The 15,094-nt window shown below is 26.0% G+C and overlaps 1 protein-coding gene across 24 annotated transcripts in view; it reads left to right on the top strand.

The window, feature by feature from the left end:
• Positions 1–19: 19 nt before the first annotated feature.
• LOC147816012 (integrator complex subunit 11-like) overlaps positions 20–15,094 on the top strand; it is a 46,492-nt gene continuing 31,417 nt past the window's right edge. For 9 of the 24 annotated variants that reach the window (XM_087157998.1, XM_087157995.1, XM_087158005.1 and 6 more), the window contains exons 1-2: positions 126–1,745; positions 7,160–7,283. The gene's annotated coding sequence lies outside the window, so the exon portion shown is untranslated. Of the gene's footprint in view, positions 100–125; positions 1,746–7,159; positions 7,284–8,757; positions 8,777–8,896; positions 13,665–15,094 lie in introns of those variants that run through there. The other 15 variants (XM_087158002.1, XM_087157999.1, XM_087158004.1 and 12 more) reach the window with 8 other exon arrangements.

The raw sequence follows: 15,094 nt of genomic DNA, 5'->3' as shown, positions 1-15,094 counted from the left end.
GAACTTCAGATCATTATAAGCGAGCTATAAGCTGCAAACAGCTAATAGCTTCATCAAAACTGATCGTTACAATTATCATCACTTCAGCTCAATATTTTAGTTAGAAAATATATATATATATATATATATATATATATATATGTGACATTTTTGTAATAATATAAACTATACTATATGCAACTAAACTATATGTTTTTTGAATCTGTTTGTTTCCTACCCCGTTTCATTTTGCAGCAGTTAAAATCCATTCTTACAGTTACAAGTTAATTTTTAAAGATAGATTTTTTATGTTAATAAGATGAATATTCATACTAAATAGTTTAATGTATATTGTCAATGAATACAATAAATTTTTCTCCCATGTATAAAAAATTATATATTTTGACTCTATCTGTAATTTAAGATTAAAATATCTTTCATTTAACAAATCCTTTAGTTACTTGTTAGATATGTGTAAAAGTTGTGTACAAATTAAATTGATGCAGAATGTAATGATTTAGAACAAACAAGATTCTTAAAATTTGTTACTTTCAATTCTGTTAAATAGTCCTCTGATTATTTAGTAATGGAAAACTTTCTTAATCTACATAAGGTCTTACTCCCCCCCCCCAAGAGTAGGTACATTTTATTAGCCCCCCCCCCTCCTTTTTCATAAAAATTAAAATAATCGTGTTTTAAATAAAATTAAATATTTATTTAGAATAATTTATTCATTTAAATTATTTAAACATTAACACCCAACTTTATCTTTGAATCAATAAATAAAACAATCTTATCTGATCAACATAATAGGAATAAGTCAAATTTAAATTTGGTGTATGCTTATAATGTACATACTTTGTATAATACCTCCCCCCTCCCCATTGTACAAAACCGAACAATATAGCTAATCCCCTCCCCCTCTTCGGGATGTACATACTTTTTGAACGGCCCCTAATTGCTTTTTCATGGGAACAAACTTTTGCAAGAATATATATCAATTTATTATAGGTTTTGCTTATAATATGAAAAATTAATAATTTATCAGTCTAGTTTAAATTTTATAGCAAAGATTTTTTTGGATATGTTTATTTATTTTTTTTTTTACTTTTTTCTATATTTACAAAAATAACAAACTATCTTTTAGGAAAAAAAATAGTTCAATTTACGATTATATTAAATGTTTTTAAGATTTAGCTTTTTATAAATATTGATGTATTCATCTCATTAGAAAGATTTTGCAAAGCTTCTATTTAATTTTATCCTTGATGCTAATTTTATTTTCAATTCCTTGGTGATATTGTAATTTCTGAAGAAATATTTGCTCATACGCTATGCAGTCCAGATAGAGTTTGGGCTGCGAAATGATAACCTTTTCTAAATCTATTTTTTATTAATTTCAAAAAAGTCAAAAGTTTATTAAATTTAAAAGTTTTTTTTCATTATTTATTAAAAAAATGCAGTGTTTTTATAGTTTTACTTTTTTTTATTTTTAATATTTCCTGTTTTTTCTTATGTAGGTGCTGTCATAGTTCTTCTGTACCTGCTCTTAGGTATACTTGTTTACCTACTAGCTGCTGCTACTGTTTCAAATCAAACAATTTGAGAGGAATGCTGCCAATTTCTGATTTTTCACCATCATTTGTTATCAGAGTATTCCTTCCAAACTTAAAGAATTCTAGTTTTTCGTGTGTGTTAGATGCAGCATCAATGAATCAATGGAGAGATAAAGATCAATGAAGAGACAATGATCTGTTTAAATCAAGGTTTGTTTTATATGAGATATTCATTTTTCATTTATATTTTATTTCATTTCAGCTATAACATTTTTGAAATTATTTGTACTACCATTTATTCATTATTTTTTCAAATTAGCTTCTTTCAAAGTTTAATTTTTTTTATTTAACTGACCAAAAGAATAAATTGTAATATATTTCAACAAGCTTAACATTTTTATTTAAAAAAATAAATAAATAAAAAACCTGACAAAGTTAATTCAATTGTTCAAATTCCATCCCCCATAATTATAAATGCATATCGGCCAACATTAGAGAAAAAATTACACAGATTTTACTAGCAACATTTCTTAGGCTGCTTGTAAAGTTTGATCCATTATAAATTATCACATAAGTCAAAAAAAGAAATCAAAATTAGAAATAATGTAAGCACTTCCATTTAGCAAAGTAAGAAATATGTATATAAATCTTAACCTAAAGATTTTTTAAACCATTATTTATACTTACTTATAACTATTAACACTTAACAAGATGCAGTACTAGCAATAGTATTATCTGTTGAGGAATAAGAGAAGTCTTTTCTCCATCAGCAGATAATCATCATCAATTTTTTTTTTTAAAAAGTATTTCTTCAACAAATACAGAGAAATTTGTAATATACAGGTAAACAGGAGAGAGTCTTCATTAATAAATAGGAGACTTGGCAAGTACGTAAATGTTTAATAGGGATGTAACCTTTAAAATATTATGAGTTGCTGTAGTCTTGTTTGTTATAGAAAGTATGTGTCAATTGATTTAATTTTAGTTTTCAGGTCCTAAAATTTTTTAAATGTGTGTAAATATTTTGAAATTCAGATTACCAAATTTTGATATGCAAGAAAATATGTTTTCTTCTCTAATATTCTAAAACTATTTTAATTTTTTTTCTCTTTAAATTGTGTTTTGTGCAAAATAAGATAAAATTTTTGATTAAGTTTATTTTTAAAATTTAATCATAATCTTGGCTGTTAAGAGGTTGGAATTCAGTTGTTGAGAGCGGAGGTTTAAGAATATTGAGTGTTAAATATAAAGTTTAAAAAAGTTTTGTCCATAATCTGACTTTAATTTAAATTTGAAAAAAAGTCAAAAGAATACTAAAGGACAAAAAAAAAAAAAAATTCAAGTACTCTTGAATCCACATGATGGACTTTTTAAGACCCAAAACTGTTTTTTTTAACCAAACAAAAAATAATAAAAGGTTAACTTTGTATCACATATCTACACATATATTTAATATATACTTTTTATTGTTTTTTCTAAACTTGATTATATTCTATATAGCAAGAAACAGATGTTTTTAAAATTATAAATTGCGTTTCCTGAAATATACTAATTGCTATCTAATGAAGTATAAAATTGCACAGCCATGTTACTCACTTATTGCAAGCAATAGAAAGAATTGCACAGTAGGAATTATATATTTTATTAATCATAATATAATTTAAAAAGTGCTACACTAATTTAATCTGCTAATAATAATAGTATGCTCTAAAATTGAGAAATTCGTAAAAAACAAAAAATTATCTGTTTAAGTGGGACAAATAAATTAAGGTTTTACATCAATCAATTATAATTTAAATAGCACTGGAAAACAATTATTATTATTTTGTTTTGCTTTCCAATGAATAAGATATTTTAACAAAAACAATTTTACGACGCTGATTTCAAATCTGCAATTAATTTCTTCCTCCAAGCTATGGTTTTTTCAAATAATATTTTATAGTGTATTTTTTGTTAAAATATGGAAGTTTAAAAACATTACCTATAACCGAGGATTGCATAAATGTTGTGACAATTTTCTAGGGGAATAAAGGCACATCATCTGTATTAAACTTGCTTAACGACTTATGCCGGGATTTTTTGACATACTATGCAGTTTAGTATTATGAACTGCTTCTTACTGTGCTTCTGAATAGGTCATAATAGCCACATATGACAATATTTCCATGCATGTTTGCAAGTTTGATTCAGATGATAAGCCCAACTCCCCTAGAAGTTTGTCACAACATTTATGTGAACCCCTGTTATACATGACATTTTAAAAACTTGTACGTTTCGACAAAAATATCATTTCAAAGACAATCTGTAGGTTTAGGAACAAAGCTAATTTCTGATTTGAAATTTCCACCCATGAGTTAGGCATGATCAAGTTTCTGTATAAGCGTAACAAAAAATTTTTTCCCCAATGTAATCTTTATTTAATATTGTAAGTAATTCACCTTAAAATTTATAAACAAATCTATCTTAAACTATGTTTATATTTCTATAATATTTCTAGATTATTAAATGCACAATATTTTGGAATGAAAAACATTTGAACTTTGAATACTTTGCCTTCTGCAAAAAATAAAAAAGTATAGATTGTATCAGGTCCATAAAAAAAAGTTTTTATGAAAATTCATGAAAATTTAAAATATTAAATGAAAATAAAAATTATTTTTAATGAAAATTAATTGATTTAGAAAAATTTTATTTTTATTAACTCTTTTCACAATCATTAAAAGCAAAATTATTATAATCATTTTAAATATTTGATATCGTTTCATGATTCAAATAATATTTTTTAATTGAAGTAATTTAACTTACAGTTTAAGTTGAAAATTTTAATAATTTGAATTAAATCATCTCCTTTTTCAATGTTTTATTATTTTACGTCATGGGCCAAACTGGATGAAAACCTTCAGGTAGTAAGTCTTTATGTATAGATTCTTCAAGAAACAAAGTTGTGTAAGCTGAGTGAAACTATCAAAATCTTAGGGTGGAATCTGATATTTAAGAGATAAAAGAATTTAAACATAAAATATTTTTAGCAAGCTTTGGATTTTTACTGTACTATACTTATTTTTAAAATGTCAGTAATAATTTTTTGCATTATTTCCATTTTTTTATTTAGACTTATTAGACAAATATTTTTATGGGTAGTAATTCTTAAATATGTCAGTCTATTGTTAATAATACAATACAATGAAAATTAACTAGGTACATAAAAGAAATAAACCTTTTATAACAGAGTTTACAGGATGTGGGATAAATGCAGCTTTGCTTTTTGTTATTATCTCTGTTATTTATACATTCTCTCTTGATACGTAATCTATGTATATCTCTGTTATTATGTCATCTTTTTGAACAAATAAATTACACATCCATTCTCTTTTTAGGGATTCTTTGTTTTTGGTTCGGCAATCGACCTAAATTGATTTAAATTTTAATTTGACAGACAAAATTGTAATTTATAAGTTAAATTTACAATTTCAAATCATTGTTAACTTCTTATTGTGACAGGACAGAAAAACATTCCTTTTCCTAAAAGTATTCATTCTAAAAATAACTTTTTGAGCAAATCTACATAAAACTCTGCTTTAAAAAATTGTGCTTTTTTTGAAATCATGTAAATCAAAAAAGGAGAAAACTTGATTAGGTTCCTTAACAATTTACTAGTTTTCTAATTTAGCATTTTTTACAGTTTTTAAAATTACTAATTTGTGATTTAGATTTCTTTACCATTAGGTGTATCCTGTAAGATTCTTCTATTATTCTTACATGTTTCTGGAGTGTTGTCAGTTAAATTCTGTAGTGTTGTTAAGGAACTGCCTATTTCTCCCCTTAGAGTATCTATGTGTTAGGTTTTTCTTTTCATCCATTTTTATTTCTCAATTTTTGTTCTCCTTGATATTTTATGACAAATTGCTTTATAATTTCATATGAGACTTTAATTATTAAGAACAAAACGTTTTCTGTTAGCTGCTATGCTTATTCGATATCTTTTAAAGAAGCAATATTTTTTAGCTAAATAAATTTCAATTTCTGAGAGGGGCAGTATCATTTGCAAGTTTTGCCTGATGTGGAGTCACCTCTGGTTTCTTTAAAAATCATTTAATTTTGTAAAGAAATAAAAGTAAAAGATTGTTTATATATTATAAGCGTAAAATTAATTATTACTAAAAGCAGACAATTATTACTAAAAGCAGATTGCAGCATTTTCTTTTTACAGGTGATACATTTCAGATTCCACTATAATTTTAGTTTTTTTCTTTGTTCATCATGAAATTCATTCTCAATAAATTAATACTTATTCATGAATTTTAAGGTGAAGTTTTTTTTAAAAATTCAGTTAATTTTATTATATACTAGATTATATACTTGTATTATATACTTGTACTGGATTGTAATATTTATGTTATATTTAGTTTTTTTTAATTATCATTTCCATTTGGTAAATTTTAAGTGTTGTTTTTATTTAATTTGATTAATAAAGTTTCCTTGTATTTTGTCATTTTATTTTTTGCTTTTAATTAGATATAAAATATATTGCTTTTTTAATTACTAATTTTGTTTTATATTAGTTAATTTGGTGATTTTAGTCTTTTATAATAAATCTTTAGTTTTTTATAATAAATCTTTAGTATATTATAATTTGGTTTTATTTAATTTAATATAATTTAGCTTAACTTCAATTAAATGAAGATCTTTAATTGACTTATATTTGTGTAAGTTTTATGATATTAAAGAAGTTATTTTCTGTTGTTTTTTTTTCAATTTTTTTTATTAATTTCACAATTTTGCCATCATAATTTATATTTTTCTAGCTATTTATCAATCTTATTAATGATATTTTTTTAATAGAAAATCTTAACATGTTGCAATTTTATACTTATTTTTCCCTTCTCTTCTGTGGATTAACTTCTGTGGATAAATATGGATTTTTCACACATTTCCTAAATTTTTTTTTCAGGATAATATAATATTTAGAGTTAAAAATGTTTTTTTTTAATTAAGTAATGCTCAATTAAGTTTCTGAATCTCATTGATGCTTATCTTTCCCATTATTAATATTTTAATCGATGCTTATGTATGGGGGTTTATTTGCTTATTGTGTTTTTGGAGAATGTTCTTACATTGATTAAATAAGATTTAACATTGATAATATACAGATTATGTACATATTTTTAGTATTTCTTTTGCAAAAATTTGTACTTATAATTTTTTTTAACTGTTGCATAGTAAATTCCATTAGTCTTGTGTTTTCTTTCAGTTATATTTATATTTCTGATACTTCATTATTCTTAATCATAATTGACGAAATTAAAATCTTCTGCTTTTTTTAAAATGAAAAAAAAAACATTTGCTTACTTGGATTTGCAATTATAATTTTAATTTGCAGTTTTATCAAATAAAAATTTTATTGAATATTTTCAAAAATAAATAAATAAGTCCTGGATTTGTAGGCAAATTCGATTGGAAAAGTCAGTGAAAAAACTTTTCTGACCATAAACTCTGTTTGCTACTTCTAAATAGAAATGTGTAAATGTTTTTTTGAATGCTTAAATGCATTTTTAACGGATATTTTAATTTTTATTAAATTATATACGAATTTTCTTATTTAAATGTAATTTTGTATTTAACAGGATGTAACATGTACTACTATACTGAATGGAGCTACTGTAAAGAATTATTGGAAATTTAGTATCCCGCTGCCCAAGTTCTATTCAACTACAAGATCTGCAAGTTACTAGTGGAACTACATCTGTTGTAAGTAAAAATTATTTCTTCTAGATACTTTCATGCTAGGGAAGTTACTTGCACTTTCTCTAGCTAGTTGCATTCTTGTTCCTTATACTTCATGTTTAGTTGTATTTTCTTTTCTTTGTAATAGTTCATGCGTGATTTTACTTGTATGAAATTTGTTAATAACAACTTTATAAAAAACATCAATCTAAGTTTGTTTTAAAAAATAATAATTGGATTATGAAACCAGTTGAAAGTTAGTTTGGACTTTTTTTATTCATCAATAAGTTTTAAAATGCATGCCATAAATTTTATTATAATCTTATCTTTCTTTTAATCGAAAGTCATTGGAACAGATTTTCAAATCTTGCAAATTTTTTTTTTGAAAATTTCTTTACATTATTTCTTTATTACAAGCAGTGAATAACACTGATAAAATAACTGGATTATGTAATTGGCTGATTTTAAGAGCTAATTTCAGAGAATAAAATCATCACCATTTTATTAAATCAAGCTTTAAGGGAGTATATATGTTTTAAAGAGGAAAAAAAAATCTTGTCTAGATATTTAGATTTTTCCTCTTAGATTTAGAAAGATGCATAGCAAATTCAAATGTGCCAAGTGACACAAAGTCAAAATGCTCTCTTGTAAAAATTAGGGAACATCTTGCAAAAAAGGGAATTATTATTTCTTGTAGCTTGATCAGAAATATCACATATTTTTCTTGGTTCAAACTATGTTTTTTTTTTTTAAAAAAAAAAGAAACAAAAAAAAAAACAATCTGTGGAACAATGTCAGCTGTGGACAAGCACAAACTGTGGAGCCCATTGTTGAAATTACGGGAACCAGTCCAATGTATTTCATGGCATTTAACTATTCCATTAAATATTAATTAATGTTTTCAATAAACAGTTCAAAAATATCTACCTTAAATATGCTAACAAAATAATAAAAAAAGGAAGAGACGAGCTGAATAATTTAAATATGCTTTTAAAAATGTTATTTTACCACTTCATTTAGCAGGCAAATAAACGCAACATTCAAATTTTATTTTAGTAGTATAAGTTAAAGAATGACCTCCCCCTTGCTTTTCTGTAATGTAAAATGCTGTATTTTTAAGTATTATTTAATTAGCATCATTATTAGCTGTTTAAAATTTATAATATTAGTATTTAATTAAATTTTATGAAACATTTTTTTTTATCCATTGAATCAATACCAGTTTTAATATATTTAAAGTGCAATATATCATAAATATTTTATAATAATGAATTTATGAAAAGATACAAGAATGACATGGAATACGTGTAAAATAGTAAAAGTAAGTCTTAATATTAATAGTTTCATAATAAATAAGGTATAAACTATTTTCATTAATTTTAGCATAATAAATTTTAATACATGATTAAATACATGATAAAGTTTAATAATATCAAAGACTGTAGTATTGAAATTTCTGAATTCCTGACTAAAAAAAAATTTTTAACTTTATTTTTAGCTTTTTGTCCTGATATTTCTGATTTATTTGTACTAAGAACATCCCATTTTCTATGAATACTAATACAGTTTCTAAAGTAATCAGTTTGAATGATAGAAAGATTTGTATTTTCAATTAAATATTTTTTGTTTTATTTTAGTTCATGCAGAAAATTACTTTTGAAAACAAATGCGCATATTTACTGTGCTTTCGTGTCAAAATTATTGCAACTCCACTTCAAAATGATTTATTAAAGAAATCATGGACTTAGTTGCAAATTTTTAAAAAATATTCGTATGAAAGAATAATAAATAATGGATTATTTTTTAATGCCACAGTACCAATAAAACTTTTTAATTATTGATCTTTTATGACATGTTTATTAAAAGAATTCAACTGGAAAATTTTTTAAAACTTTTTATTTAGAATAAAGAAACTCTGTATATAATAAAAGTATTTTTCTTTGTGGTTAAAATTGACCCTTGTTGTACTTAAGTTGAGAAAACTATAATATTTTTTTATTTTGTTTGCTTTTTTAAAAAAGTAAACTAATATATGTATATTGTTTCAAAACATGTCCTGGTTTCATTTTTTATCCTACTGCGACCTGCAATATGCTTATTAAAATAATGTTTTATGAAATAAAATGAAACTGTGGTAAATTAAATTATGATTAAAAAACCAAAAAAGATTTTTTACATTTAAATCATATTTTTTCACTGACTAAAATATCTAATAAATTGTATTAATGATATTTAACATTATTTGAAACACAATTATTGCTCAAATAGTTAACATTTCTGGTAATGGGTAAAACGATGGGTTTTAAAAAATGGGTAAAACCATTATTTAAGTATTAAAAAACTAATCATTGAAAAAATAAAATCATAGTTATATTTTTCAAGCTTAATTTGATAATGAATGTTAAAGATTAGGATACTATTTGTCAGCTAGAAAGATTAAATTAAAAGTCTTAAAAAGATTATATTAGTTAACAACTATTTTAAGTTACTTTTGGGTTGAACAAGTCTTGATATATGTATGCTATTTATACAAATTGCATTTAAATAAGCTTTAAACAAAATGTGTATAATTGAAATATGTTTTTTTGGTACAAGTTATTTTGTTGAATTCCAAGCGTAACAGAGGGAAATCACACTAGTATTTTATTCTGAAAAATATACTTAATATTTCTGAAAACAAAACATTTTACAAGAGTATGCTGGGCAATTTCATATGTGATGGAATGACATTTTGACTTGCAAAATAACAGTTAATTGAAGTTTCTATGCATCTAATTTGAAATAAACATTGTTTTTTCTCATGCATATCATTATTATTGGCATAATGCGATTTATAAACTAAAAAAAAAGGATTTTCCATTTTTTTTTTCAATTTGATATACTTTTTATTTATGTGATGGAATGACATTTTGGCAACCAAGCTTTTAGTATGCCACTTAGAACTGGTAGTTTCTGTGAATTTTGCCGCTATTATTTTTCTGAATTATTTTTCACTTTTAGTATAATGTGTAAGCAATGTAAAGTGTGAATTTGAAAAATTAATCTCAGGTTGGCTAGCAGTTATTAACATCTATTTACTGTGACAGAATGACCATGTCAGAGTGACAAAAAGTTAAGTGGAAGAAAAAAAGGTTTTATTAATATGTAAATGATGAACAGAATGTAACAGATAAACAGGATTAATATGTATGTAACTGATAAACAGAATTAGTAAAAATTTCAACAATTTTAAAATTAGCTTGTCTCTGAAGAGGTTTTATATCTACCTTGCCTTGGTTTTATATCTAATAAGGTCACATCTTATCTTTCTCAGGAAATTTATGCATAATTTTAGTACTTTAGCATCTAAATCGTCTTTGTCTATCAAAATAATTTGCGTCACTTATAAATGCTCCTTTTTTACCGCAGTATGGAACAATGATTAAGGAGCCGCAGGCATACTCCTCAGTCATGTTTTCCATTTCCTCTTCAAAACAGTGGCCTTTCAAATCATACACTTCGCCTTGGTTAAAATTAGAAAACATTTTGATGATTCTCTAATTTTGATGATTCACTTTTCAACTACATGAACATCTAGTGCATGTCTCTTGTCCCTGGCAATGCTGCTGTAACAAGAGACCAGCTGAAGTCATTCTCTTTTGCCCTCTCTTAAATAGAATAGCTGGTCAGAATCAAAACTTCCACTATTTGTTACTTATATAAGCATATATTGCATCTGCACTCTTTTTTACTCTGTCAGAGTTCGTATTATGACTGAATCCTTCATACCTGGTAACTAACATTGTTTTGATCGTAAATTTTTTTAACCAAATTAAACAGCTCATCGACATTGCTTTTCGCACTTAAATTAGTTTCTTTTGAGTTTGATGTTAAATACTTCTCACATAAAGATTGAATAATTGTTTTTTTTTTGCCTTTATTGGTGATTTTGGAAGTGAGTGTACAACTTTTTTTATTACTTTACCGAGACTCTGCCAGGATTTGTATGAGGAATTTAAATTAATTGTATGTGAAGAGGTTGGTAGAATTTGATTTTTTCTTTGTTTACACAATTTTTGCACTACAGCGTTTGCACATCTAAATCTTTTAAGTCCAGCTTTTGTCATGTAAACTTTCTTCTTTGCCTTTCTTTCTTTGTCTTTCTTTCTCTGTCTTTTTTTTCATCATATCATGGGGATCTTGCTTCTTTTCAACATTCTATCTGTCTTCCAATAGCTGTTTTAGCCATTAGGTAAATTGAAAAAGAAATGATTCTCTAGTTTCTGAATAAGCTTCTGTAGGACTCGTTTTGTTATTCCATCGCCGAAGATGTGTCATTCCGTCACACAAATTATTGGAAGTTAATAATCAAATGCATAAAATTTTATCTCTCATTGATTCTTATACCATATCTGCTTTATATTCCAAAATATATACATTTTCATTTTGAAATGCAGTTGCTATTTAAAAAAAAATACTAAAACATGTGACGGAATGACACAAAAAAAAGTTTCTTTTATTTTATATATTAAACTTAAAATTACATAAAGACTGTTTTAAATGTTTAAACTTTGTACTATATGCATAATTTTATCAAAATATTGCAGAAGAAAGATACATTTCTTTTATTTTATAAGTGTTTTTCAAGAAAACAATTTGAGCACAAATGTGAACAATTCACTTGTCAGCCATGTGATTACTTTAGAATGCTGCAAAAAGTTTAAAATTCAAAAAACTTAAAATTATCAAAAGTGAAACAGGAATATGCAGACTTTGGCTATTTTTGAACATATTTTTAAAATGAAAATATGCAATTCATAAAAAAAAATTCACTTAAAAGTTGATACTTTCAAGGAATTGCCCTGCTACTTTAAGGTGCAATATTTAATTAATTGGCACAAAATAATAAAAGAGACTCATAATTAAATTGCAAGTTAATTCAAAGTACTTGTAACAGAGGGGGCAAATAAAATCCCACTTTTTAGACATACACTGTTATTTACATTAAATTTTGTGATTTCGACCATCCTAAACATTATCTGTAATTTTTTTTAAATTATAGCATTTAAACGTAAAATAAATTATTATGATACTTTTAAAATTGCAAACACATTTTTATTAAGTCCTAATAATATGTCGTAAGTAGACATGAAATGTAATAAAGGGGACTTCTTACAAATTTGACAAGTAGTTAAAGAGAAATAGCACTGTCAAGAGTGACTCTTCGGTTATTTAAAGTTGGGGTTGGCAGCACTGTTATGATAACTGACTAGTGAACCCATGCTACATTCTTGTAGTTTTATTTGAAAGTTTTTGTTTTAAAAGACCATGCTTAAGAAACATGCACATTGTTTGTTTCTTTCTCAATTTCAGTTATTTGGGCAACAAAATTAACTACCCTATTTTTCCCTAATACTGTTTACACTTGTCTTTGATAACATCAAAAGAATCCCAGTGTTTTAAATGGGGTACTGGTGCACGTGAAATCAGTTGGGTCACAAAGTCCTCCAAGTTCTCATAACAAATTAATACCAGTTCCCTTGTATTTTGGGTTGGATTAAAAATTACAAGGCTACAGAGATGAACATTGGTAGCCGAAAACTTAAATTTGGGTCAGCTGTTCAATGATGGTTAGAAAATCAGTTTTACAAGTCGCTATATTTAGTAATTTTATGTAATTATTAGGTACACAACTGTGTGATTTTAATAGTAAATTTACATTTTCATGAATAGCCCATAAGCACATTATATGGTGTTTTACCTACGCATAAAATATGGATAGGTCGTAGTACAGCAAACTTAGATTTGCCAAGTTTTATGTTTGGATGCATTTGCTTTAAAACTTGATATGCTTCCATCAAGGTGCACAGCGCATACTTTTTCTTACTTTGTAACTTTCTGTACATTTTATACACTTCTGTACATTCAGGACAGAGTACATGTCTGTTCTCTGACAATCATGTACTCATCTAAATATTTTAACGTATTTAAAAATTAATTTAACTTAAATTTAAATACAATTTTGTCCTAAGTACTTTAATTATTATGTAAATTTTAATTCAACTTAGATAGGAGGTTCTGTATCCATACAAGACCATTATGTTTGTGTTCATATGTATGTTGTGTTTGTTTGTGGAACTAGAGCCTTAGTTACCATTGTGACCGTCACAGCTCCAGACGAATGTCTGGCAGATCTTAGACAAACAGTATGGAGCTCAAGATTGTTATTGTTTACATTTATATTGAAAACACCATCCATAGCAAGGGAAATTTGTTCTTTTTATTTATTCTTGTTATTATTAAGTTATTTATTCTTGTTTTTGCTCATTTTTAAGATGTTTACCTAGTAGTTTGAAGCTTTTATCTCACCCCTTATAGAATTTGAATTAAAAAAAAAAAAAAAAAAAAAAACGTTATAGAAAACAAGTAAGCTAAAGGCGTAAATATATTTTCGCACAATCTTTCGAAACTGTAATCAATAATTATTTTTATCAATTGCTTATAAATTGCTCGATCACTAATAAATTAAAAGAAATATAGCTTTATATTAGTAGGATATTCAAAGGGGTATAAATTATATGCTAGCATGTTTTATTATTTCTGTATACTAAGTTTAAACGAGATCATGAAGTTTGTACTCCAACGGAGCAAAACTGCTCTTGGGCAGGGGGCTCTTTTTTCTCATTTAAAGTTGTATGTTTAAATTAATCAGTAGCTTTAAACAAGGATTAATATATTTTACTAAGTAAATAACATAATATTTGTTTTTTATATTTAGTATTGTCATTTAATTCCTAATCTTTTAGAGAGTTATGAATTTATAATTCTTACAGGAATAAAGGAAGCATATTATTTTATTTATTTATTTTTTTGTTATTTAAATACATATCATTTATTGATTTTCATTTGAAAAAAAAAATGTTTATCATAAATTAAATGCAGTAAACTTAAGTGTGATTAGGACATAAAAAGTGAAATTGCATATTATGAAAGCGTTGAAACAAATGATACCCACGTCAAAATTTATGCTGGTACCAGCAACAAAAATATGCTAGTTTTTGCTATGTTTTGCTAGGTCTGCTAGATTTTCATGCTAGTATATGCTTTTTTATGCTTGCCAGCATCGCATGCTAGATACCTAGCATACATCGTACTAGCATGATAAGCTATGTACAAGCATCTCATGCTTATTAGCTGTTTAAGCTGGCTCCCTAGCATGGTAAGGTAGGTACCTTGGCAAGCTATTATATGCTTTTTTATGCTTGCCAGCATCACATGCTGGATACCTAGCATACATCGTACTAGCATGATAAGCTAGGTACAAGCATCTCATGCTTATTAGCTGTTTAAGCTGGTTCCCTAGCATGGTAAGGTAGGTACCTTGGCAAGCTATTATATGCTTTTTTATGCTTGCCAGCATCACATGCTGGATACCTAGCATACATCGTACTAGCATGATAAGCTAGGTACAAGCATCTCATGCTTATTAGCAGTTTAAGCTGGTTCCCTAGCATGGTAAGGTAGGTACTTTAGCAAGCTATTATATGCTTTTTTATGCTTGCCAGCATCACTTGCTAGATACCTAGCATACATCGTACTAGCATGATAAGCTATGTACAAGCATCTCATGCTTATCAGCTGTTTAAGCTGTCTCCCAAGCATGGAAAGGTAGATACCTTAACAATCTATTACATGCTTTTTTATACTTGCCAGCTTAATATACTCTATAGACAGCTTAGGCGAAAATAGCATTTTTTATTTTTATCAAATCCTTAGACCTTGTTATATTTATTTAAAGTAGGTCCCTAGAACTTATTAAGAATTTATTATGAAGATTATAAAATTGTTTTTATGGA

Source organism: Parasteatoda tepidariorum, chromosome 2 (assembly GCF_982258835.1).
Source record: "Parasteatoda tepidariorum strain Cologne lab strain chromosome 2, Ptep-v5.0, whole genome shotgun sequence".
NCBI classification, from domain to species: Eukaryota; Metazoa; Arthropoda; class Arachnida; order Araneae; family Theridiidae; genus Parasteatoda; species Parasteatoda tepidariorum.
The sequence above is the reverse complement of the archived record's forward strand: the minus strand, read 5'-3'. Positions and strand labels throughout refer to the sequence as shown.